Here is a 17738-nt window from a genome sequence, read left to right as displayed (position 1 = left end):
CCCGCTTCCCGGTGCACCGTCGAACTCGAGCCGCGATCCGGTTGCGCAAAAAAAAAAGTTAGAAATAAAATGAATACAACGAGGCGGATGAACGCGAGGAAAATTAAGCAAAAAGGGTGAATGCAACACGAGGACTTCCCAGGAGGTCACCCATCCAAGTACTACTCTCGCCCAAGCACGCTTAAGTTCGGAGTTCTGATGGGATCCGGTGCTTTAGTGCTGGTATGATCGCATCCGACATACTCTGCCTCATCCTCCCCCTTATGCGCGCCGCCTCCCCCGCCCGCTCCCCGGCGCGCGTGGGCCCCACGTCCTGCCGCGCGGTGTCGCCCCGCTTCCCGGTGCACCGCCGAACTCGAGCCGCGATCTGGTTGCGCAAAAAAAAAAGTTAGAAATAAAATGAATACAACGAGGCGGATGAACGCGAGGAAAATTAAGCAAAAAAGGGGAATGCAACACGAGGACTTCCCAGGAGGTCACCCATCCTAGTACTACTCTCGCCAAGCACGCTTAACTTCGGAGTTCTGATGGGATCCGGTACTTTAGTGCTGGTATGATCGCATCCGACATACTCTGCCTCCTCCTCCCCATTATGCGCGCCTTCCGCGCCGAATCCCCCGCCCGCTCCCCGGCCCGTGTGGGCCCCACGTCCTGCCGCGCGGTGTCGCCCCGCTTCCCGGTGCACCGCCGAACTCGAGCCGCGATCCGGTTGCGCAAAAAAAAAGAGTTAGAAATAAAATGAATACAACGAGGCGGATGAACGCGAGGAAAATTAAGCAAAAAGGGGGAATGCAACACGAGGACTTCCCAGGAGGTCACCCATCCTAGTACTACTCTCGCCCAAGCACGCTTAACTTCGGAGTTCTGATGGGAACCGGTGCTTTAGTGCTGGTATGATCGCATCCGACATACTTTGCCTCCTCCTCTCCCTTATGCGCGCCGCCTCCCCCGCCCGCTCCCCGGCGCGCGTGGGCCCCACGTCCTGCCGCGCGGTGTCGCCCTGCTTCCCGGTGCACCGCCGAACTCGAGCCGCGATCCGGTTGCGCAAAAAAAAAAGTTAGAAATAAAATGAATACAACGAGGCGGATGAACGCGAGGAAAATTAAGCAAAAAGGGGGAATGCAACACGAGGACTTCCCAGGAGGTCACCCAGCCTAGTACTACTCTCGCCCAAGCACGCTTAACTTCGGAGTTCTGATGGGATCCGGTGCTTTAGTGCTGGTATGATCGCATCCGACATACTCTGCCTCCTCCTCCCCCTTATGCGCGCCTTCCGCGCCGCCTCCCCCGCCCGCTCCCCGGCGCGCGTGGGCCCCACGTCCTGCCGCGCGGTGTCGCCCCGCTTCCCGGTGCACCGCCGAACTCGAGCCGCGATCCGGTTTCGCAAAAAAAAAGTAAGAAATAAAATGAATACAACGAGGCGGATGAACGCGAGGAAAATTAAGCAAAAAGTGGGAATGCAACACGAGGACTTCCCAGGAGGTCACCCATCCTAGTACTACTCTCGCCCAAGCACGCTTAACTTCGGAGTTCTGATGGGATCCGGTGCTTTAGTGCTGGTATGATCGCATCCGACATACTCTGCCTCCTCCTCTATGCGCGCCTTCCGCGCCGAATCCCCCGCCGGCTCCCCGGCGCGCGTGGGCCCACGTCCTGCCGCGCGGTGTCGTCCCGCTTCCCGGTGCACCGCCGAACTCGAGCCGCGATCCGGTTGCGCAAAAAAAAAGAGTTAGAAATAAAATGAATACAACGAGGCGGATGAACGCGAGGAAAATTAAGCAAAAAGGGGGAATGCAACACGAGGACTTCCCAGGAGGTCACCCATCCTAGTACTACTCTCGCCCGAGCACGCTTAAGTTCGGAGTTCTGATGGGATCCGGTGCTTTAGTGCTGGTATGATCGCATCCGACATACTCTGCCTCATCCTCCCCCTTATGCGCGCCGCCTCCCCCGCCCGCTCCCCGGCGCGCGTGGGCCCCACGTCCTGCCGCGCGGTGTCGCCCCGCTTCCCGGTGCACCGCCGAACTCGAGCCGCGATCCGGTTGCGCAAAAAAAAAAGTTAGAAATAAAATGAATACAACGAGGCGGATGAACGCGAGGAAAATTAAGCAAAAAGGGGGAATGCAACACGAGGACTTCCCAGGAGGTCACCCATCCTAGTACTACTCTCGCCCAAGCACGCTTAACTTCGGAGTTCTGATGGGATCCGGTGCTTTAGTGCTGGTATGATCGCATCCGACATACTCTGCCTCCTCCTCCCCCATATGCGCGCCTTCCGCGCCGCCTCCCCCGCCCGCTCCCCGGCGCGCGTGGGCCCCACGTCCTGCCGCGCGGTGTCGCCCCGCTTCCCGGTGCACCGCCGAACTCGAGCCGCGATCCGGTTGCGCAAAAAAAAAAAGTTAGAAATAAAATGAATACAACGAGGCGGATGAACGCGAGGAAAATTTAGCAAAAAGTGGGAATGCAACACGAGGACTTCCCAGGAGGTCACCCATCCTAGTACTACTCTCGCCCATGCACGCTTAACTTCGGAGTTCTGATGGGATCCGGTGCTTTAGTGCTGGTATGATCGCATCCGACATACTCTGCCTCCTCCTCCCCCTTATGCGCGCCGCCTCCCCCGCCCGCTCCCCGGCGCGCGTGGGCCCCACGTCCTGCCGCGCGGTGTCGCCCCGCTTCCCGGTGCACCGCCGAACTCGAGCCGCGATCCGGTTGCCCAAAAAAAAAGTTAGAAATAAAATGAATATAACGAGGCGGATGAACGCGAGGAAAATTAAGCAAAAAGGGGGAATGCAACACGAGGACTTCCCAGGAGGTCACCCATCCTAGTACTACTCTCGCCCAAGCACGCTTAACTTCGGAGTTCTGATGGGATCCGGTGCTTTAGTGCTGGTATGATCGCATCCGACATACTCTGTCTCCTCCTCCCCCTTATGCGCGCCGCCTCCCCCGCCCGCTCTCCGGCGCGCATGGGCCCCACGTCCTGCCGCGCGGTGTCGCCCCGCTTCCCGGTGCACCGCCGAACTCGAGCCGCTATCCGATTGCGCAAAAAAAAAAGTTAGAAATAAAATGAATACAACGAGGCGGATGAACGCGAGGAAAATTAAGCAAAAAGGGGGAATGCAACACGAGGACTTCCCAGGAGGTCACCCATCCTAGTACTACTCTCGCCCAAGCACGCTTAACTTCGGAGTTCTGATGGGATCCGGTGCTTTAGTGCTGGTATGATCGCATCCGACATACTCTGCCTCCTCCTCCCCCTTATGCGCGCCTTCCGCGCCGCCTCCCCCGCCCGCTCCCCTGCGCGCGTGGGCCCCACATCCTGCCGCGCGGTGTCGCCCCGCTTCCCGGTGCACCGCCGAACTCGAGCCGCGATCCGGTTGCGCAAAAAAAAAGTTAGAAATAAAATGAATACAACGAGGCGGATGAACGCGAGGAAAATTAAGCAAAAAGGGGGAATGCAACACGAGGACTTCCCAGGAGGTCACCCATCCTAGTACTACTCTCGCCCGAGCACGCTTAAGTTCGGAGTTCTGATGGGATCCGGTGCTTTAGTGCTGGTATGATCGCATCCGACATACTCTGCCTCATCCTCCCCCTTATGCGCGCCGCCTCCCCCGCCCGCTCCCCGGCGCGCGTGGGCCCCACGTCCTGCCGCGCGGTGTCGCCCCGCTTCCCGGTGCACCGCCGAACTCGAGCCGCGATCCGGTTGCGCAAAAAAAAAAGTTAGAAATAAAATGAATACAACGAGGCGGATGAACGCGAGGAAAATTAAGCAAAAAGGGGGAATGCAACACGAGGACTTCCCAGGAGGTCACCCATCCTAGTACTACTCTCGCCCAAGCACGCTTAACTTCGGAGTTCTGATGGGATCCGGTGCTTTAGTGCTGGTATGATCGCATCCGACATACTCTGCCTCCTCCTCCCCCATATGCGCGCCTTCCGCGCCGCCTCCCCCGCCCGCTCCCCGGCGCGCGTGGGCCCCACGTCCTGCCGCGCGGTGTCGCCCCGCTTCCCGGTGCACCGCCGAACTCGAGCCGCGATCCGGTTGCGCAAAAAAAAAAAGTTAGAAATAAAATGAATACAACGAGGCGGATGAACGCGAGGAAAATTTAGCAAAAAGTGGGAATGCAACACGAGGACTTCCCAGGAGGTCACCCATCCTAGTACTACTCTCGCCCATGCACGCTTAACTTCGGAGTTCTGATGGGATCCGGTGCTTTAGTGCTGGTATAATCGCATCCGACATACTCTGCCTCCTCCTCCCCCTTATGCGCGCCGCCTCCCCCGCCCGCTCCCCGGCGCGCGTGGGCCCCACGTCCTGCCGCGCGGTGTCGCCCCGCTTCCCGGTGCACCGCCGAACTCGAGCCGCGATCCGGTTGCCCAAAAAAAAAGTTAGAAATAAAATGAATATAACGAGGCGGATGAACGCGAGGAAAATTAAGCAAAAAGGGGGAATGCAACACGAGGACTTCCCAGGAGGTCACCCATCCTAGTACTACTCTCGCCCAAGCACGCTTAACTTCGGAGTTCTGATGGGATCCGGTGCTTTAGTGCTGGTATGATCGCATCCGACATACTCTGTCTCCTCCTCCCCCTTATGCGCGCCGCCTCCCCCGCCCGCTCTCCGGCGCGCATGGGCCCCACGTCCTGCCGCGCGGTGTCGCCCCGCTTCCCGGTGCACCGCCGAACTCGAGCCGCTATCCGATTGCGCAAAAAAAAAAGTTAGAAATAAAATGAATACAACGAGGCGGATGAACGCGAGGAAAATTAAGCAAAAAGGGGGAATGCAACACGAGGACTTCCCAGGAGGTCACCCATCCTAGTACTACTCTCGCCCAAGCACGCTTAACTTCGGAGTTCTGATGGGATCCGGTGCTTTAGTGCTGGTATGATCGCATCCGACATACTCTGCCTCCTCCTCCCCCTTATGCGCGCCTTCCGCGCCGCCTCCCCCGCCCGCTCCCCTGCGCGCGTGGGCCCCACATCCTGCCGCGCGGTGTCGCCCCGCTTCCCGGTGCACCGCCGAACTCGAGCCGCGATCCGGTTGCGCAAAAAAAAAGTAAGAAATAAAATGAATACAACGAGGCGGATGAACGCGAGGAAAATTAAGCAAAAAGTGGGAATGCAACACGAGGACTTCCCAGGAGGTCACCCATCCTAGTACTACTCTCGCCCAAGCACGCTTAACTTCGGAGTTCTGATGGGATCCGGTGCTTTAGTGCTGGTATGATCGCATCCGACATACTCTGCCTCCTCCTCTATGCGCGCCTTCCGCGCCGAATCCCCCGCCGGCTCCCCGGCGCGCGTGGGCCCACGTCCTGCCGCGCGGTGTCGTCCCGCTTCCCGGTGCACCGCCGAACTCGAGCCGCGATCCGGTTGCGCAAAAAAAAAGAGTTAGAAATAAAATGAATACAACGAGGCGGATGAACGCGAGGAAAATTAAGCAAAAAGGGGGAATGCAACACGAGGACTTCCCAGGAGGTCACCCATCCTAGTACTACTCTCGCCCGAGCACGCTTAAGTTCGGAGTTCTGATGGGATCCGGTGCTTTAGTGCTGGTATGATCGCATCCGACATACTCTGCCTCATCCTCCCCCTTATGCGCGCCGCCTCCCCCGCCCGCTCCCCGGCGCGCGTGGGCCCCACGTCCTGCCGCGCGGTGTCGCCCCGCTTCCCGGTGCACCGCCGAACTCGAGCCGCGATCCGGTTGCGCAAAAAAAAAAGTTAGAAATAAAATGAATACAACGAGGCGGATGAACGCGAGGAAAATTAAGCAAAAAGGGGGAATGCAACACGAGGACTTCCCAGGAGGTCACCCATCCTAGTACTACTCTCGCCCAAGCACGCTTAACTTCGGAGTTCTGATGGGATCCGGTGCTTTAGTGCTGGTATGATCGCATCCGACATACTCTGCCTCCTCCTCCCCCATATGCGCGCCTTCCGCGCCGCCTCCCCCGCCCGCTCCCCGGCGCGCGTGGGCCCCACGTCCTGCCGCGCGGTGTCGCCCCGCTTCCCGGTGCACCGCCGAACTCGAGCCGCGATCCGGTTGCGCAAAAAAAAAAAGTTAGAAATAAAATGAATACAACGAGGCGGATGAACGCGAGGAAAATTTAGCAAAAAGTGGGAATGCAACACGAGGACTTCCCAGGAGGTCACCCATCCTAGTACTACTCTCGCCCATGCACGCTTAACTTCGGAGTTCTGATGGGATCCGGTGCTTTAGTGCTGGTATGATCGCATCCGACATACTCTGCCTCCTCCTCCCCCTTATGCGCGCCGCCTCCCCCGCCCGCTCCCCGGCGCGCGTGGGCCCCACGTCCTGCCGCGCGGTGTCGCCCCGCTTCCCGGTGCACCGCCGAACTCGAGCCGCGATCCGGTTGCCCAAAAAAAAAGTTAGAAATAAAATGAATATAACGAGGCGGATGAACGCGAGGAAAATTAAGCAAAAAGGGGGAATGCAACACGAGGACTTCCCAGGAGGTCACCCATCCTAGTACTACTCTCGCCCAAGCACGCTTAACTTCGGAGTTCTGATGGGATCCGGTGCTTTAGTGCTGGTATGATCGCATCCGACATACTCTGTCTCCTCCTCCCCCTTATGCGCGCCGCCTCCCCCGCCCGCTCTCCGGCGCGCATGGGCCCCACGTCCTGCCGCGCGGTGTCGCCCCGCTTCCCGGTGCACCGCCGAACTCGAGCCGCTATCCGATTGCGCAAAAAAAAAAAGTTAGAAATAAAATGAATACAACGAGGCGGATGAACGCGAGGAAAATTAAGCAAAAAGGGGGAATGCAACACGACGACTTCCCAGGAGGTCACCCATCCTAGTACTACTCTCGCCCAAGCACGCTTAACTTCGGAGTTCTGATGGGATCCGGTGCTTTAGTGCTGGTATGATCGCATCCGACATACTCTGCCTCCTCCTCCCCCTTATGCGCGCCTTCCGCGCCGCCTCCCCCGCCCGCTCCCCTGCGCGCGTGGGCCCCACATCCTGCCGCGCGGTGTCGCCCCGCTTCCCGGTGCACCGCCGAACTCGAGCCGCGATCCGGTTGCGCAAAAAAAAAGTTAGAAATAAAATGAATACAACGAGGCGGATGAACGCGAGGAAAATTAAGCAAAAAGTGGGAATGCAACACGAGGACTTCCCAGGAGGTCACCCATCCTAGCACTACTCTCGCCCAAGCACGCTTAACTTCGGAGTTCTGATGGGATCCGGTGCTTTAGTGCTGGTATGATCGCATCCGACATACTCTGCCTCCTCCTCTATGCGCGCCTTCCGCGCCGAATCCCCCGCCGGCTCCCCGGCGCGCGTGGGCCCCACGTCCTGCCGCGCGGTGTCGCCCCGCTTCCCGGTGCACCGTCGAACTCGAGCCGCGATCCGGTTGCGCAAAAAAAAAAAGTTAGAAATAAAATGAATACAACGAGGCGGATGAACGCGAGGAAAATTAAGCAAAAAGGGTGAATGCAACACGAGGACTTCCCAGGAGGTCACCCATCCTAGTACTACTCTCGCCCAAGCACGCTTAACTTCGGAGTTCTGATGGGATCCGGTGCTTTAGTGCTGGTATGATCGCATCCGACATACTCTGCCTCCTCCTCCCCCTTATGCGCGCCTTCCGCGCCGCCTCCCCCGCCCGCTCCCCGGCGCGCGTGGGCCCCACGTCCTGCCGCGCGGTGTCGCCCCGCTTCCCGGTGCACCGCCGAACTCGAGCCGCGATCCGGTTGCGCAAAAAAAAAAGTTAGAAATAAAATGAATACAACGAGGCGGATGAACGCGAGGAAAATTAAGCAAAAAGGGGGAATGCAACACGAGGACTTCCCAGGAGGTCACCCATCCTAGTACTACTCTCGCCCAAGCACACTTAACTTCGGAGTTCTGATGGGATCCGGTGCTTTAGTGCTGGTATGATCGCATCCGACATACTCTGCCTCCTCCTCCCCCTTATGCGCGCCTTCCGCGCCGCCTCCCCCGCCCGCTCCCCGGCGCGCGTGGGCCCCACGTCCTGCCGCGCGGTGTCGCCCCGCTTCCCGGTGCACCGCCGAACTCGAGCCGCGAACCGGTTGCGCTAAAAAAAAAAGTTAGAAATAAAATGAATACAACGAGGCGGATGAACGCGAGGAAAATTAAGCAAAAAGTGGGAATGCAACACGAGGACTTCCCAGGAGGTCACCCATCCTAGTACTACTCTCGCCCAAGCACGCTTAACTTCGGAGTTCTGATGGGATCCGGTGCTTTAGTGCTGGTATGATCGCATCCGACATACTCTGCCTCCTCCTCTATGCGCGCCTTCCGCGCCGAATCCCCCGCCGGCTCCCCGGCGCGCGTGGGCCCACGTCCTGCCGCGCGGTGTCGCCCCGCTTCCCGGTGCACCGCCGAACTCGAGCCGCGATCCGGTTGCGCAAAAAAAAAGAGTTAGAAATAAAATGAATACAACGAGGCGGATGAACGCGAGGAAAATTAAGCAAAAAGGGGGAATGCAACACGAGGACTTCCCAGGAGGTCACCCATCCTAGTACTACTCTCGCCCAAGCACGCTTAAGTTCGGAGTTCTGATGGGATCCGGTGCTTTAGTGCTGGTATGATCGCATCCGACATACTCTGCCTCATCCTCCCCCTTATGCGCGCCGCCTCCCCCGCCCGCTCCCCGGCGCGCGTGGGCCCCACGTCCTGCCGCGCGGTGTCGCCCCGCTTCCCGGTGCACCGCCGAACTCGAGCCGCGATCTGGTTGCGCAAAAAAAAAAGTTAGAAATAAAATGAATACAACGAGGCGGATGAACGCGAGGAAAATTAAGCAAAAAAGGGGAATGCAACACGAGGACTTCCCAGGAGGTCACCCATCCTAGTACTACTCTCGCCAAGCACGCTTAACTTCGGAGTTCTGATGGGATCCGGTGCTTTAGTGCTGGTATGATCGCATCCGACATACTCTGCCTCCTCCTCCCCATTATGCGCGCCTTCCGCGCCGAATCCCCCGCCCGCTCCCCGGCGCGTGTGGGCCCCACGTCCTGCCGCGCGGTGTCGCCCCGCTTCCCGGTGCACCGCCGAACTCGAGCCGCGATCCGGTTGCGCAAAAAAAAAGAGTTAGAAATAAAATGAATACAACGAGGCGGATGAACGCGAGGAAAATTAAGCAAAAAGGGGGAATGCAACACGAGGACTTCCCAGGAGGTCACCCATCCTAGTACTACTCTCGCCCAAGCACGCTTAACTTCGGAGTTCTGATGGGAACCGGTGCTTTAGTGCTGGTATGATCGCATCCGACATACTTTGCCTCCTCCTCTCCCTTATGCGCGCCGCCTCCCCCGCCCGCTCCCCGGCGCGCGTGGGCCCCACGTCCTGCCGCGCGGTGTCGCCCTGCTTCCCGGTGCACCGCCGAACTCGAGCCGCGATCCGGTTGCGCAAAAAAAAAAGTTAGAAATAAAATGAATACAACGAGGCGGATGAACGCGAGGAAAATTAAGCAAAAAGGGGGAATGCAACACGAGGACTTCCCAGGAGGTCACCCATCCTAGTACTACTCTCGCCCAAGCACGCTTAACTTCGGAGTTCTGATGGGATCCGGTGCTTTAGTGCTGGTATGATCGCATCCGACATACTCTGCCTCCTCCTCCCCCTTATGCGCGCCTTCCGCGCCGCCTCCCCCGCCCGCTCCCCGGCGCGCGTGGGCCCCACGTCCTGCCGCGCGGTGTCGCCCCGCTTCCCGGTGCACCGCCGAACTCGAGCCGCGATCCGGTTGCGCAAAAAAAAAAAGTTAGAAATAAAATGAATACAACGAGGCGGATGAACGCGAGGAAAATTAAGCAAAAAGTGGGAATGCAACACGAGGACTTCCCAGGAGGTCACCCATCCTAGTACTACTCTCGCCCATGCACGCTTAACTTCGGAGTTCTGATGGGATCCGGTGCTTTAGTGCTGGTATGATCGCATCCGACATACTCTGCCTCCTCCTCCCCCTTATGCGCGCCGCCTCCCCCGCCCGCTCCCCGGCGCGCGTGGGCCCCACGTCCTGCCGCGCGGTGTCGCCCCGCTTCCCGGTGCACCGCCGAACTCGAGCCGCGATCCAGTTGCCCAAAAAAAAAGTTAGAAATAAAATGAATATAACGAGGCGGATGAACGCGAGGAAAATTAAGCAAAAAGGGGGAATGCAACACGAGGACTTCCCAGGAGGTCACCCATCCTAGTACTACTCTCGCCCAAGCACGCTTAACTTCGGAGTTCTGATGGGATCCGGTGCTTTAGTGCTGGTATGATCGCATCCGACATACGCTGTCTCCTCCTCCCCCTTATGCGCGCCGCCTCCCCCGCCCGCTCTCCGGCGCGCGTGGGCCCCACGTCCTGCCGCGCGGTGTCGCCCCGCTTCCCGGTGCACCGCCGAACTCGAGCCGCTATCCGATTGCGCAAAAAAAAAAGTTAGAAATAAAATGAATACAACGAGGCGGATGAACGCGAGGAAAATTAAGCAAAAAGGGGGAATGCAACACGAGGACTTCCCAGGAGGTCACCCATCCTAGTACTACTCTCGCCCAAGCACGCTTAACTTCGGAGTTCTGATGGGATCCGGTGCTTTAGTGCTGGTATGATCGCATCCGACATACTCTGCCTCCTCCTCCCCCTTATGCGCGCCTTCCGCGCCGCCTCCCCCGCCCGCACCCCTGCGCGCGTGGGCCCCACATCCTGCCGCGCGGTGTCGCCCCGCTTCCCGATGCACCGCCGAACTCGAGCCGCGATCCGGTTGCGCAAAAAAAAAGTTAGAAATAAAATGAATACAACGAGGCGGATGAACGCGAGGAAAATTAAGCAAAAAGGGGGAATGCAACACGAGGACTTCCCAGGAGGTCACCCATCCTAGTACTACTCTCGCCCAAGCACGCTTAACTTCGGAGTTCTGATGGGATCCGGTGCTTTAGTGCTGGTATGATCGCATCCGACATACTCTGCCTCCTCCTCTATGCGCGCCTTCCGCGCCGAATCCCCCGCCGGCTCCCCGGCGCGCGTGGGCCCCACGTCCTGCCGCGCGGTGTCGCCCCGCTTCCCGGTGCACCGTCGAACTCGAGCCGCGATCCGGTTGCGCAAAAAAAAAGAGTTAGAAATAAAATGAATACAACGAGGCGGATGAACGCGAGGAAAATTAAGCAAAAAGGATGAATGCAACACGAGGACTTCCCAGGAGGTCACCCATCCTAGTACTACTCTCGCCCAAGCACGCTTAACTTCGGAGTTCTGATGGGATCCGGTGCTTTAGTGCTGGTATGATCGCATCCGACATACTCTGCCTCCTCCTCCCCCTTATGCGCGCCTTCCGCGCCGCCTCCCCCGCCCGCTCCCCGGCGCGCGTGGGCCCCACGTCCTGCCGCGCGGTGTCGCCCCGCTTCCCGGTGCACCGCCGAACTCGAGCCGCGATCCGGTTGCGCAAAAAAAAAAAGTTAGAAATAAAATGAATACAACGAGGCGGATGAACGCGAGGAAAATTAAGCAAAAAGGGGGAATGCAACACGAGGACTTCCCAGGAGGTCACCCATCCTAGTACTACTCTCGCCCAAGCACGCTTAACTTCGGAGTTCTGATGGGATCCGGTGCTTTAGTGCTGGTATGATCGCATCCGACATACTCTGCCTCCTCCTCCCCCTTATGCGCGCCTTCCGCGCCGCCTCCCCCGCCCGCTCCCCGGCGCGCGTGGGCCCCACGTCCTGCCGCGCGGTGTCGCCCCGCTTCCCGGTGCACCGCCGAACTCGAGCCGCGATCCGGTTGCGCTAAAAAAAAAAGTTAGAAATAAAATGAATACAACGAGGCGGATGAACGCGAGGAAAATTAAGCAAAAAGGGGGAATGCAACACGAGGACTTCCCAGGAGGTCACCCATCCTAGTACTACTCTCGCTCAAGCACGCTTAACTTCGGAGTTCTGATGGGATCCGGTGCTTTAGTGCTGGTATGATCGCATCCGACATACTCTGCCTCCTCCTCCCCCTTATGCGCGCCTTCCGCGCCGCCTCCCCCGCCCGCTCCCCGGCGCGCGTGGGCCCCACGTCCTGCCGCGCGGTGTCGCCCCGCTTCCCGGTGCACCGCCGAACTCGAAACGCGATCCGGTTGCGCAAAAAAAAAAGTTAGAAATAAAATGAATACAACGAGGCGGATGAACGCGAGGAAAATTAAGCAAAAAGGGGGAATGCAACACGAGGACTTCCCAGGAGGTCACCCATCCTAGTACTACTCTCGCCCAAGCACGCTTAACTTCGGAGTTCTGATGGGATCCGGTGCTTTAGTGCTGGTATGATCGCATCCGACATACTCTGCCTCCTCCTCCCCCTTATGCGAGCCTTCCGCGCCGCCTCCCCCGCCCGCTCCCCGGCGCGCGTGAGCCCCACGTCCTGCCGCGCGGTGTCGCCCCGCTTCCCGGTGCACCGCCGAAGCTCGAGCCGCGATCCGGTTGCGCAAAAAAAAAAAGTTAGAAATAAAACGAATACAACGAGGCGGATGAACGCGAGGAAAATTAAGCAAAAAGGGGGAATGCAACACGAGGACTTCCCAGGAGGTCACCCATCCTAGTACTACTCTCGCCCAAGCACGCTTAACTTCGGAGTTCTGATGGGATCCGGTGCTTTAGTGCTGGTATGATCGCATCCGACATACTCTGCCTCCTCCTCTATGCGCGCCTTCCGCGCCGAATCCCCCGCCGGCTCCCCGGCGCGCGTGGGCCCCACGTCCTGCCGCGCGGTGTCGCCCCGCTTCCCGGTGCACCGTCGAACTCGAGCCGCGATCCGGTTGCGCAAAAAAAAAGAGTTAGAAATAAAATGAATACAACGAGGCGGATGAACGCGAGGAAAATTAAGCAAAAAGGATGAATGCAACACGAGGACTTCCCAGGAGGTCACCCATCCTAGTACTACTCTCGCCCAAGCACGCTTAACTTCGGAGTTCTGATGGGATCCGGTGCTTTAGTGCTGGTATGATCGCATCCGACATACTCTGCCTCCTCCTCCCCCTTATGCGCGCCTTCCGCGCCGCCTCCCCCGCCCGCTCCCCGGCGCGCGTGGGCCCCACGTCCTGCCGCGCGGTGTCGCCCCGCTTCCCGGTGCACCGCCGAACTCGAGCCGCGATCCGGTTGCGCAAAAAAAAAAAGTTAGAAATAAAACGAATACAACGAGGCGGATGAACGCGAGGAAAATTAAGCAAAAAGGGGGAATGCAACACGAGGACTTCCCAGGAGGTCACCCATCCTAGTACTACTCTCGCCCAAGCACGCTTAACTTCGGAGTTCTGATGGGATCCGGTGCTTTAGTGCTGGTATGATCGCATCCGACATACTCTGCCTCTTCCTCCCCCTTATGCGCGCCTTCCGCGCTGAATCCCCCGCCCGCTCCCCGGCGCGCGTGGGCCCCACGTCCTGCCGCGCGGTGTCGCCCCGCTTCCCGGTGCACCGCCGAAGCTCGAGCCGCGATCCGGTTGCGCAAAAAAAAAAGTTAGAAATAAAACGAATACAACGAGGCGGATGAACGCGAGGAAAATTAAGCAAAAAGGGGGAATGCTACACGAGGACTTCCCAGGAGGTCACCCATCCTAGTACTACTCTCGCCCAAGCACGCTTAACTTCGGAGTTCTGATGGGATCCGGTGCTATAGTGCTGGTATGATCGCATCCGACATACTCTGCCTCCTCCTCCCCCTTATGCGCGCCTTCCGCGCCGCCTCCCCCGCCCGCTCCCCGCCGCGCGTGGGCCCCACGTCCTGCCGCGCGGTGTCGCCCCGCTTCCCGGTGCACCGCCGAAGCTCGAGCCGCGATCCGGTTGCGCAAAAAAAAAAAGTTAGAAATAAAACGAATACAACGAGGCGGATGAACGCGAGGAAAATTAAGCAAAAAGGGGGAATGCTACACGAGGACTTCCCAGGAGGTCACCCATCCTAGTACTACTCTCGCCCAAGCACGCTTAACTTCGGAGTTCTGATGGGATCCGGTGCTATAGTGCTGGTATGATCGCATCCGACATACTCTGCCTCCTCCTCCCCCTTATGCGCGCCTTCCGCGCCGCCTCCCCCGCCCGCTCCCCGGCGCGCGTGGGCCCCACGTCCTGCCGCGCGGTGTCGCCCCGCTTCCCGGTGCACCGCCGAACTCGAGCCGCGATCCGGTTGCGCAAAAAAAAAAGTTAGAAATAAAATGAATACAACGAGGCGGATGAACGCGAGGAAAATTAAGCAAAAAGGGGGAATGCAACACGAGGACTTCCCAGGAGGTCACCCATCCTAGTACTACTCTCGCCCGAGCACGCTTAAGTTCGGAGTTCTGATGGGATCCGGTGCTTTAGTGCTGGTATGATCGCATCCGACATACTCTGCCTCATCCTCCCCCTTATGCGCGCCGCCTCCCCCGCCCGCTCCCCGGCGCGCGTGGGCCCCACGTCCTGCCGCGCGGTGTCGCCCCGCTTCCCGGTGCACCGCCGAACTCGAGCCGCGATCCGGTTGCGCAAAAAAAAAAGTTAGAAATAAAATGAATACAACGAGGCGGATGAACGCGAGGAAAATTAAGCAAAAAGGGGGAATGCAACACGAGGACTTCCCAGGAGGTCACCCATCCTAGTACTACTCTCGCCCAAGCACGCTTAACTTCGGAGTTCTGATGGGATCCGGTGCTTTAGTGCTGGTATGATCGCATCCGACATACTCTGCCTCCTCCTCCCCCTTATGCGCGCCGCCTCCCCCGCCCGCTCCCCGGCGCGCGTGGGCCCCACGTCCTGCCGCGCGGTGTCGCCCCGCTTCCCGGTGCACCGCCGAACTCGAGCCGCGATCCGGTTGCGCAAAAAAAAAAAGTTAGAAATAAAATGAATACAACGAGGCGGATGAACGCGAGGAAAATTAAGCAAAAAGTGGGAATGCAACACGAGGACTTCCCAGGAGGTCACCCATCCTAGTACTACTCTCGCCCATGCACGCTTAACTTTGGAGTTCTGATGGGATCCGGTGCTTTAGTGCTGGTATGATCGCATCCGACATACTCTGCCTCCTCCTCCCCCTTATGCGCGCCGCCTCCCCCGCCCGCTCCCCGGCGCGCGTGGGCCCCACGTCCTGCCGCGCGGTGTCGCCCCGCTTCCCGGTGCACCGCCGAACTCGAGCCGCGATCCGGTTGCCCAAAAAAAAAGTTAGAAATAAAATGAATATAACGAGGCGGATGAACGCGAGGAAAATTAAGCAAAAAGGGGGAATGCAACACGAGGACTTCCCAGGAGGTCACCCATCCTAGTACTACTCTCGCCCAAGCACGCTTAACTTCGGAGTTCTGATGGGATCCGGTGCTTTAGTGCTAGTATGATCGCATCCGACATACTCTGTCTCCTCCTCCCCCTTATGCGCGCCGCCTCCCCCGCCCGCTCTCCGGCGCGCGTGGGCCCCACGTCCTGCCGCGCGGTGTCGCCCTGCTTCCCGGTGCACCGCCGAACTCGAGCCGCTATCCGATTGCTTAAAAAAAAAAGTTAGAAATAAAATGAATACAACGAGGCGGATGAACGCGAGGAAAATTAAGCAAAAAGGGGGAATGCAACACGAGGACTTCCCAGGAGGTCACCCATCCTAGTACTACTCTCGCCCAAGCACGCTTAACTTCGGAGTTCTGATGGGATCCGGTGCTTTAGTGCTGGTATGATCGCATCCGACATACTCTGCCTCCTCCTCCCCCTTATGCGCGCCTTCCGCGCCGCCTCCCCCGCCCGCTCCCCGGCGCGCGTGGGCCCCACGTCCTGCCGCGCGGTGTCGCCCCGCTTCCCGGTGCACCGCCGAAGCTCGAGCCGCGATCCGGTTGCGCAAAAAAAAAAGTTAGAAATAAAACGAATACAACGAGGCGGATGAACGCGAGGAAAATTAAGCAAAAAGGGGGAATGCAACACGAGGACTTCCCAGGAGGTCACCCATCCTAGTACTACTCTCGCCCAAGCACGCTTAACTTCGGAGTTCTGATGGGATCCGGTGCTTTAGTGCTGGTATGATCGCATCCGACATACTCTGCCTCCTCCTCCCCCTTATGCGCGCCTTCCGCGCTGAATCCCCCGCCCGCTCCCCGGCGCGCGTGGGCCCCACGTCCTGCCGCGCGGTGTCGCCCCGCTTCCCGGTGCACCGCCGAAGCTCGAGCCGCGATCCGGTTGCGCAAAAAAAAAAAGTTAGAAATAAAACGAATACAACGAGGCGGATGAACGCGAGGAAAATTAAGCAAAAAGGGGGAATGCTACACGAGGACTTCCCAGGAGGTCACCCATCCTAGTACTACTCTCGCCCAAGCACGCTTAACTTCGGAGTTCTGATGGGATCCGGTGCTATAGTGCTGGTATGATCGCATCCGACATACTCTGCCTCCTCCTCCCCCTTATGCGCGCCTTCCGCGCCGCCTCCCCCGCCCGCTCCCCGGCGCGCGTGGGCCCCACGTCCTGCCGCGCGGTGTCGCCCCGCTTCCCGGTGCACCGCCGAAGCTCGAGCCGCGATCCGGTTGCGCAAAAAAAAAAAGTTAGAAATAAAACGAATACAACGAGGCGGATGAACGCGAGGAAAATTAAGCAAAAAGGGGGAATGCTACACGAGGACTTCCCAGGAGGTCACCCATCCTAGTACTACTCTCGCCCAAGCACGCTTAACTTCGGAGTTCTGATGGGATCCGGTGCTATAGTGCTGGTATGATCGCATCCGACATACTCTGCCTCCTCCTCCCCCTTATGCGCGCCTTCCGCGCCGCCTCCCCCGCCCGCTCCCCGGCGCGCGTGGGCCCCACGTCCTGCCGCGCGGTGTCGCCCCGCTTCCCGGTGCACCGCCGAACTCGAGCCGCGATCCGGTTGCGCAAAAAAAAAAGTTAGAAATAAAATGAATACAACGAGGCGGATGAACGCGAGGAAAATTAAGCAAAAAGGGGGAATGCAACACGAGGACTTCCCAGGAGGTCACCCATCCTAGTACTACTCTCGCCCGAGCACGCTTAAGTTCGGAGTTCTGATGGGATCCGGTGCTTTAGTGCTGGTATGATCGCATCCGACATACTCTGCCTCATCCTCCCCCTTATGCGCGCCGCCTCCCCCGCCCGCTCCCCGGCGCGCGTGGGCCCCACGTCCTGCCGCGCGGTGTCGCCCCGCTTCCCGGTGCACCGCCGAACTCGTGCCGCGATCCGGTTGCGCAAAAAAAAAAAGTTAGAAATAAAATGAATACAACGAGGCGGATGAACGCGAGGAAAATTAAGCAAAAAGGGGGAATGCAACACGAGGACTTCCCAGGAGGTCACCCATCCTAGTACTACTCTCGCCCAAGCACGCTTAACTTCGGAGTTCTGATGGGATCCGGTGCTTTAGTGCTGGTATGATCGCATCCGACATACTCTGCCTCCTCCTCCCCCTTATGCGCGCCTTCCGCGCCGCCTCCCCCGCCCGCTCCCCGGCGCGCGTGGGCCCCACGTCCTGCCGCGCGGTGTCGCCCCGCTTCCCGGTGCACCGCCGAACTCGAGCCGCGATCCGGTTGCGCAAAAAAAAAAAGTTAGAAATAAAATGAATATAACGAGGCGGATGAACGCGAGGAAAATTAAGCAAAAAGTGGGAATGCAACACGAGGACTTCCCAGGAGGTCACCCATCCTAGTACTACTCTCGCCCATGCACGCTTAACTTCGGAGTTCTGATGGGATCCGGTGCTTTAGTGCTGGTATGATCGCATCCGACATACTCTGCCTCCTCCTCCCCCTTATGCGCGCCGCCTCCCCCGCCCGCTCCCCGGCGCGCGTGGGC

General features: G+C 58.7%; 53 non-coding genes across 53 annotated transcripts; all 53 read right to left on the bottom strand.

Annotated features, from left to right (window-relative positions):
- Positions 1-117: 117 nt before the first annotated feature.
- On the bottom strand, positions 118-236 carry LOC133894110 (5S ribosomal RNA). Its single transcript, XR_009904927.1, has one exon. It is a non-coding gene; the product is annotated as a 5S ribosomal RNA (ribosomal RNA).
- Positions 237-447: 211 nt separating this feature from the next.
- LOC133894159 (5S ribosomal RNA) lies at positions 448-565 on the bottom strand. The gene has a single exon (XR_009904976.1). It is a non-coding gene; the product is annotated as a 5S ribosomal RNA (ribosomal RNA).
- A 221-nt stretch (positions 566-786) lies between these two features.
- Positions 787-905, bottom strand: LOC133894031 (5S ribosomal RNA). Its single transcript, XR_009904851.1, has one exon. It is a non-coding gene; the product is annotated as a 5S ribosomal RNA (ribosomal RNA).
- A 211-nt stretch (positions 906-1116) lies between these two features.
- On the bottom strand, positions 1117-1235 carry LOC133893869 (5S ribosomal RNA). The gene has a single exon (XR_009904699.1). It is a non-coding gene; the product is annotated as a 5S ribosomal RNA (ribosomal RNA).
- Positions 1236-1454: 219 nt separating this feature from the next.
- LOC133893790 (5S ribosomal RNA) lies at positions 1455-1573 on the bottom strand. Its single transcript, XR_009904624.1, has one exon. It is a non-coding gene; the product is annotated as a 5S ribosomal RNA (ribosomal RNA).
- A 215-nt stretch (positions 1574-1788) lies between these two features.
- Positions 1789-1907, bottom strand: LOC133894099 (5S ribosomal RNA). Its single transcript, XR_009904916.1, has one exon. It is a non-coding gene; the product is annotated as a 5S ribosomal RNA (ribosomal RNA).
- Positions 1908-2118: 211 nt separating this feature from the next.
- LOC133893789 (5S ribosomal RNA) lies at positions 2119-2237 on the bottom strand. Its single transcript, XR_009904623.1, has one exon. It is a non-coding gene; the product is annotated as a 5S ribosomal RNA (ribosomal RNA).
- A 221-nt stretch (positions 2238-2458) lies between these two features.
- LOC133893863 (5S ribosomal RNA) lies at positions 2459-2577 on the bottom strand. The gene has a single exon (XR_009904693.1). It is a non-coding gene; the product is annotated as a 5S ribosomal RNA (ribosomal RNA).
- A 210-nt stretch (positions 2578-2787) lies between these two features.
- LOC133893788 (5S ribosomal RNA) lies at positions 2788-2906 on the bottom strand. The gene has a single exon (XR_009904622.1). It is a non-coding gene; the product is annotated as a 5S ribosomal RNA (ribosomal RNA).
- Positions 2907-3117: 211 nt separating this feature from the next.
- On the bottom strand, positions 3118-3236 carry LOC133893787 (5S ribosomal RNA). Its single transcript, XR_009904621.1, has one exon. It is a non-coding gene; the product is annotated as a 5S ribosomal RNA (ribosomal RNA).
- A 219-nt stretch (positions 3237-3455) lies between these two features.
- LOC133894098 (5S ribosomal RNA) lies at positions 3456-3574 on the bottom strand. Its single transcript, XR_009904915.1, has one exon. It is a non-coding gene; the product is annotated as a 5S ribosomal RNA (ribosomal RNA).
- Positions 3575-3785: 211 nt separating this feature from the next.
- On the bottom strand, positions 3786-3904 carry LOC133893786 (5S ribosomal RNA). The gene has a single exon (XR_009904620.1). It is a non-coding gene; the product is annotated as a 5S ribosomal RNA (ribosomal RNA).
- Positions 3905-4125: 221 nt separating this feature from the next.
- On the bottom strand, positions 4126-4244 carry LOC133893969 (5S ribosomal RNA). The gene has a single exon (XR_009904793.1). It is a non-coding gene; the product is annotated as a 5S ribosomal RNA (ribosomal RNA).
- A 210-nt stretch (positions 4245-4454) lies between these two features.
- Positions 4455-4573, bottom strand: LOC133893785 (5S ribosomal RNA). Its single transcript, XR_009904619.1, has one exon. It is a non-coding gene; the product is annotated as a 5S ribosomal RNA (ribosomal RNA).
- Positions 4574-4784: 211 nt separating this feature from the next.
- LOC133893784 (5S ribosomal RNA) lies at positions 4785-4903 on the bottom strand. The gene has a single exon (XR_009904618.1). It is a non-coding gene; the product is annotated as a 5S ribosomal RNA (ribosomal RNA).
- A 219-nt stretch (positions 4904-5122) lies between these two features.
- Positions 5123-5241, bottom strand: LOC133893783 (5S ribosomal RNA). The gene has a single exon (XR_009904617.1). It is a non-coding gene; the product is annotated as a 5S ribosomal RNA (ribosomal RNA).
- A 215-nt stretch (positions 5242-5456) lies between these two features.
- On the bottom strand, positions 5457-5575 carry LOC133894096 (5S ribosomal RNA). The gene has a single exon (XR_009904913.1). It is a non-coding gene; the product is annotated as a 5S ribosomal RNA (ribosomal RNA).
- A 211-nt stretch (positions 5576-5786) lies between these two features.
- LOC133893782 (5S ribosomal RNA) lies at positions 5787-5905 on the bottom strand. Its single transcript, XR_009904616.1, has one exon. It is a non-coding gene; the product is annotated as a 5S ribosomal RNA (ribosomal RNA).
- A 221-nt stretch (positions 5906-6126) lies between these two features.
- Positions 6127-6245, bottom strand: LOC133893861 (5S ribosomal RNA). Its single transcript, XR_009904691.1, has one exon. It is a non-coding gene; the product is annotated as a 5S ribosomal RNA (ribosomal RNA).
- Positions 6246-6455: 210 nt separating this feature from the next.
- On the bottom strand, positions 6456-6574 carry LOC133893780 (5S ribosomal RNA). The gene has a single exon (XR_009904615.1). It is a non-coding gene; the product is annotated as a 5S ribosomal RNA (ribosomal RNA).
- A 212-nt stretch (positions 6575-6786) lies between these two features.
- LOC133894029 (5S ribosomal RNA) lies at positions 6787-6905 on the bottom strand. Its single transcript, XR_009904849.1, has one exon. It is a non-coding gene; the product is annotated as a 5S ribosomal RNA (ribosomal RNA).
- A 219-nt stretch (positions 6906-7124) lies between these two features.
- On the bottom strand, positions 7125-7243 carry LOC133894019 (5S ribosomal RNA). The gene has a single exon (XR_009904840.1). It is a non-coding gene; the product is annotated as a 5S ribosomal RNA (ribosomal RNA).
- Positions 7244-7459: 216 nt separating this feature from the next.
- On the bottom strand, positions 7460-7578 carry LOC133893842 (5S ribosomal RNA). Its single transcript, XR_009904673.1, has one exon. It is a non-coding gene; the product is annotated as a 5S ribosomal RNA (ribosomal RNA).
- A 220-nt stretch (positions 7579-7798) lies between these two features.
- Positions 7799-7917, bottom strand: LOC133893852 (5S ribosomal RNA). Its single transcript, XR_009904682.1, has one exon. It is a non-coding gene; the product is annotated as a 5S ribosomal RNA (ribosomal RNA).
- Positions 7918-8138: 221 nt separating this feature from the next.
- Positions 8139-8257, bottom strand: LOC133893778 (5S ribosomal RNA). The gene has a single exon (XR_009904613.1). It is a non-coding gene; the product is annotated as a 5S ribosomal RNA (ribosomal RNA).
- A 215-nt stretch (positions 8258-8472) lies between these two features.
- LOC133894059 (5S ribosomal RNA) lies at positions 8473-8591 on the bottom strand. Its single transcript, XR_009904877.1, has one exon. It is a non-coding gene; the product is annotated as a 5S ribosomal RNA (ribosomal RNA).
- A 211-nt stretch (positions 8592-8802) lies between these two features.
- LOC133894138 (5S ribosomal RNA) lies at positions 8803-8920 on the bottom strand. Its single transcript, XR_009904955.1, has one exon. It is a non-coding gene; the product is annotated as a 5S ribosomal RNA (ribosomal RNA).
- A 221-nt stretch (positions 8921-9141) lies between these two features.
- LOC133894030 (5S ribosomal RNA) lies at positions 9142-9260 on the bottom strand. The gene has a single exon (XR_009904850.1). It is a non-coding gene; the product is annotated as a 5S ribosomal RNA (ribosomal RNA).
- Positions 9261-9471: 211 nt separating this feature from the next.
- On the bottom strand, positions 9472-9590 carry LOC133893777 (5S ribosomal RNA). Its single transcript, XR_009904612.1, has one exon. It is a non-coding gene; the product is annotated as a 5S ribosomal RNA (ribosomal RNA).
- A 221-nt stretch (positions 9591-9811) lies between these two features.
- LOC133893860 (5S ribosomal RNA) lies at positions 9812-9930 on the bottom strand. Its single transcript, XR_009904690.1, has one exon. It is a non-coding gene; the product is annotated as a 5S ribosomal RNA (ribosomal RNA).
- A 210-nt stretch (positions 9931-10140) lies between these two features.
- On the bottom strand, positions 10141-10259 carry LOC133893776 (5S ribosomal RNA). Its single transcript, XR_009904611.1, has one exon. It is a non-coding gene; the product is annotated as a 5S ribosomal RNA (ribosomal RNA).
- Positions 10260-10470: 211 nt separating this feature from the next.
- LOC133893775 (5S ribosomal RNA) lies at positions 10471-10589 on the bottom strand. The gene has a single exon (XR_009904610.1). It is a non-coding gene; the product is annotated as a 5S ribosomal RNA (ribosomal RNA).
- A 219-nt stretch (positions 10590-10808) lies between these two features.
- Positions 10809-10927, bottom strand: LOC133893774 (5S ribosomal RNA). The gene has a single exon (XR_009904609.1). It is a non-coding gene; the product is annotated as a 5S ribosomal RNA (ribosomal RNA).
- Positions 10928-11143: 216 nt separating this feature from the next.
- Positions 11144-11262, bottom strand: LOC133893841 (5S ribosomal RNA). Its single transcript, XR_009904672.1, has one exon. It is a non-coding gene; the product is annotated as a 5S ribosomal RNA (ribosomal RNA).
- A 221-nt stretch (positions 11263-11483) lies between these two features.
- On the bottom strand, positions 11484-11602 carry LOC133893772 (5S ribosomal RNA). Its single transcript, XR_009904607.1, has one exon. It is a non-coding gene; the product is annotated as a 5S ribosomal RNA (ribosomal RNA).
- Positions 11603-11823: 221 nt separating this feature from the next.
- LOC133894034 (5S ribosomal RNA) lies at positions 11824-11942 on the bottom strand. The gene has a single exon (XR_009904854.1). It is a non-coding gene; the product is annotated as a 5S ribosomal RNA (ribosomal RNA).
- Positions 11943-12162: 220 nt separating this feature from the next.
- Positions 12163-12281, bottom strand: LOC133893771 (5S ribosomal RNA). The gene has a single exon (XR_009904606.1). It is a non-coding gene; the product is annotated as a 5S ribosomal RNA (ribosomal RNA).
- Positions 12282-12503: 222 nt separating this feature from the next.
- LOC133893770 (5S ribosomal RNA) lies at positions 12504-12622 on the bottom strand. The gene has a single exon (XR_009904605.1). It is a non-coding gene; the product is annotated as a 5S ribosomal RNA (ribosomal RNA).
- Positions 12623-12838: 216 nt separating this feature from the next.
- Positions 12839-12957, bottom strand: LOC133893839 (5S ribosomal RNA). Its single transcript, XR_009904671.1, has one exon. It is a non-coding gene; the product is annotated as a 5S ribosomal RNA (ribosomal RNA).
- A 221-nt stretch (positions 12958-13178) lies between these two features.
- Positions 13179-13297, bottom strand: LOC133893769 (5S ribosomal RNA). The gene has a single exon (XR_009904604.1). It is a non-coding gene; the product is annotated as a 5S ribosomal RNA (ribosomal RNA).
- A 221-nt stretch (positions 13298-13518) lies between these two features.
- On the bottom strand, positions 13519-13637 carry LOC133894074 (5S ribosomal RNA). Its single transcript, XR_009904891.1, has one exon. It is a non-coding gene; the product is annotated as a 5S ribosomal RNA (ribosomal RNA).
- Positions 13638-13859: 222 nt separating this feature from the next.
- LOC133894073 (5S ribosomal RNA) lies at positions 13860-13978 on the bottom strand. Its single transcript, XR_009904890.1, has one exon. It is a non-coding gene; the product is annotated as a 5S ribosomal RNA (ribosomal RNA).
- Positions 13979-14198: 220 nt separating this feature from the next.
- LOC133894095 (5S ribosomal RNA) lies at positions 14199-14317 on the bottom strand. The gene has a single exon (XR_009904912.1). It is a non-coding gene; the product is annotated as a 5S ribosomal RNA (ribosomal RNA).
- A 211-nt stretch (positions 14318-14528) lies between these two features.
- LOC133893768 (5S ribosomal RNA) lies at positions 14529-14647 on the bottom strand. The gene has a single exon (XR_009904603.1). It is a non-coding gene; the product is annotated as a 5S ribosomal RNA (ribosomal RNA).
- Positions 14648-14859: 212 nt separating this feature from the next.
- Positions 14860-14978, bottom strand: LOC133894025 (5S ribosomal RNA). The gene has a single exon (XR_009904845.1). It is a non-coding gene; the product is annotated as a 5S ribosomal RNA (ribosomal RNA).
- Positions 14979-15188: 210 nt separating this feature from the next.
- On the bottom strand, positions 15189-15307 carry LOC133893901 (5S ribosomal RNA). The gene has a single exon (XR_009904729.1). It is a non-coding gene; the product is annotated as a 5S ribosomal RNA (ribosomal RNA).
- Positions 15308-15518: 211 nt separating this feature from the next.
- LOC133893766 (5S ribosomal RNA) lies at positions 15519-15637 on the bottom strand. The gene has a single exon (XR_009904601.1). It is a non-coding gene; the product is annotated as a 5S ribosomal RNA (ribosomal RNA).
- A 221-nt stretch (positions 15638-15858) lies between these two features.
- Positions 15859-15977, bottom strand: LOC133893764 (5S ribosomal RNA). The gene has a single exon (XR_009904600.1). It is a non-coding gene; the product is annotated as a 5S ribosomal RNA (ribosomal RNA).
- Positions 15978-16199: 222 nt separating this feature from the next.
- On the bottom strand, positions 16200-16318 carry LOC133894072 (5S ribosomal RNA). The gene has a single exon (XR_009904889.1). It is a non-coding gene; the product is annotated as a 5S ribosomal RNA (ribosomal RNA).
- A 222-nt stretch (positions 16319-16540) lies between these two features.
- On the bottom strand, positions 16541-16659 carry LOC133894071 (5S ribosomal RNA). The gene has a single exon (XR_009904888.1). It is a non-coding gene; the product is annotated as a 5S ribosomal RNA (ribosomal RNA).
- A 220-nt stretch (positions 16660-16879) lies between these two features.
- On the bottom strand, positions 16880-16998 carry LOC133894094 (5S ribosomal RNA). Its single transcript, XR_009904911.1, has one exon. It is a non-coding gene; the product is annotated as a 5S ribosomal RNA (ribosomal RNA).
- A 212-nt stretch (positions 16999-17210) lies between these two features.
- LOC133893763 (5S ribosomal RNA) lies at positions 17211-17329 on the bottom strand. Its single transcript, XR_009904599.1, has one exon. It is a non-coding gene; the product is annotated as a 5S ribosomal RNA (ribosomal RNA).
- A 221-nt stretch (positions 17330-17550) lies between these two features.
- On the bottom strand, positions 17551-17669 carry LOC133893859 (5S ribosomal RNA). The gene has a single exon (XR_009904689.1). It is a non-coding gene; the product is annotated as a 5S ribosomal RNA (ribosomal RNA).
- Positions 17670-17738: the final 69 nt, after the last annotated feature.

The sequence above is a fragment of the Phragmites australis genome, chromosome 15 (genome assembly GCF_958298935.1).
Source record: "Phragmites australis chromosome 15, lpPhrAust1.1, whole genome shotgun sequence".
In the NCBI taxonomy this organism is placed as follows: Eukaryota; Viridiplantae; Streptophyta; class Magnoliopsida; order Poales; family Poaceae; genus Phragmites; species Phragmites australis.
Note: the sequence above shows the minus strand (reverse complement) of the source record. Positions and strands in the feature narration are given on the sequence as shown.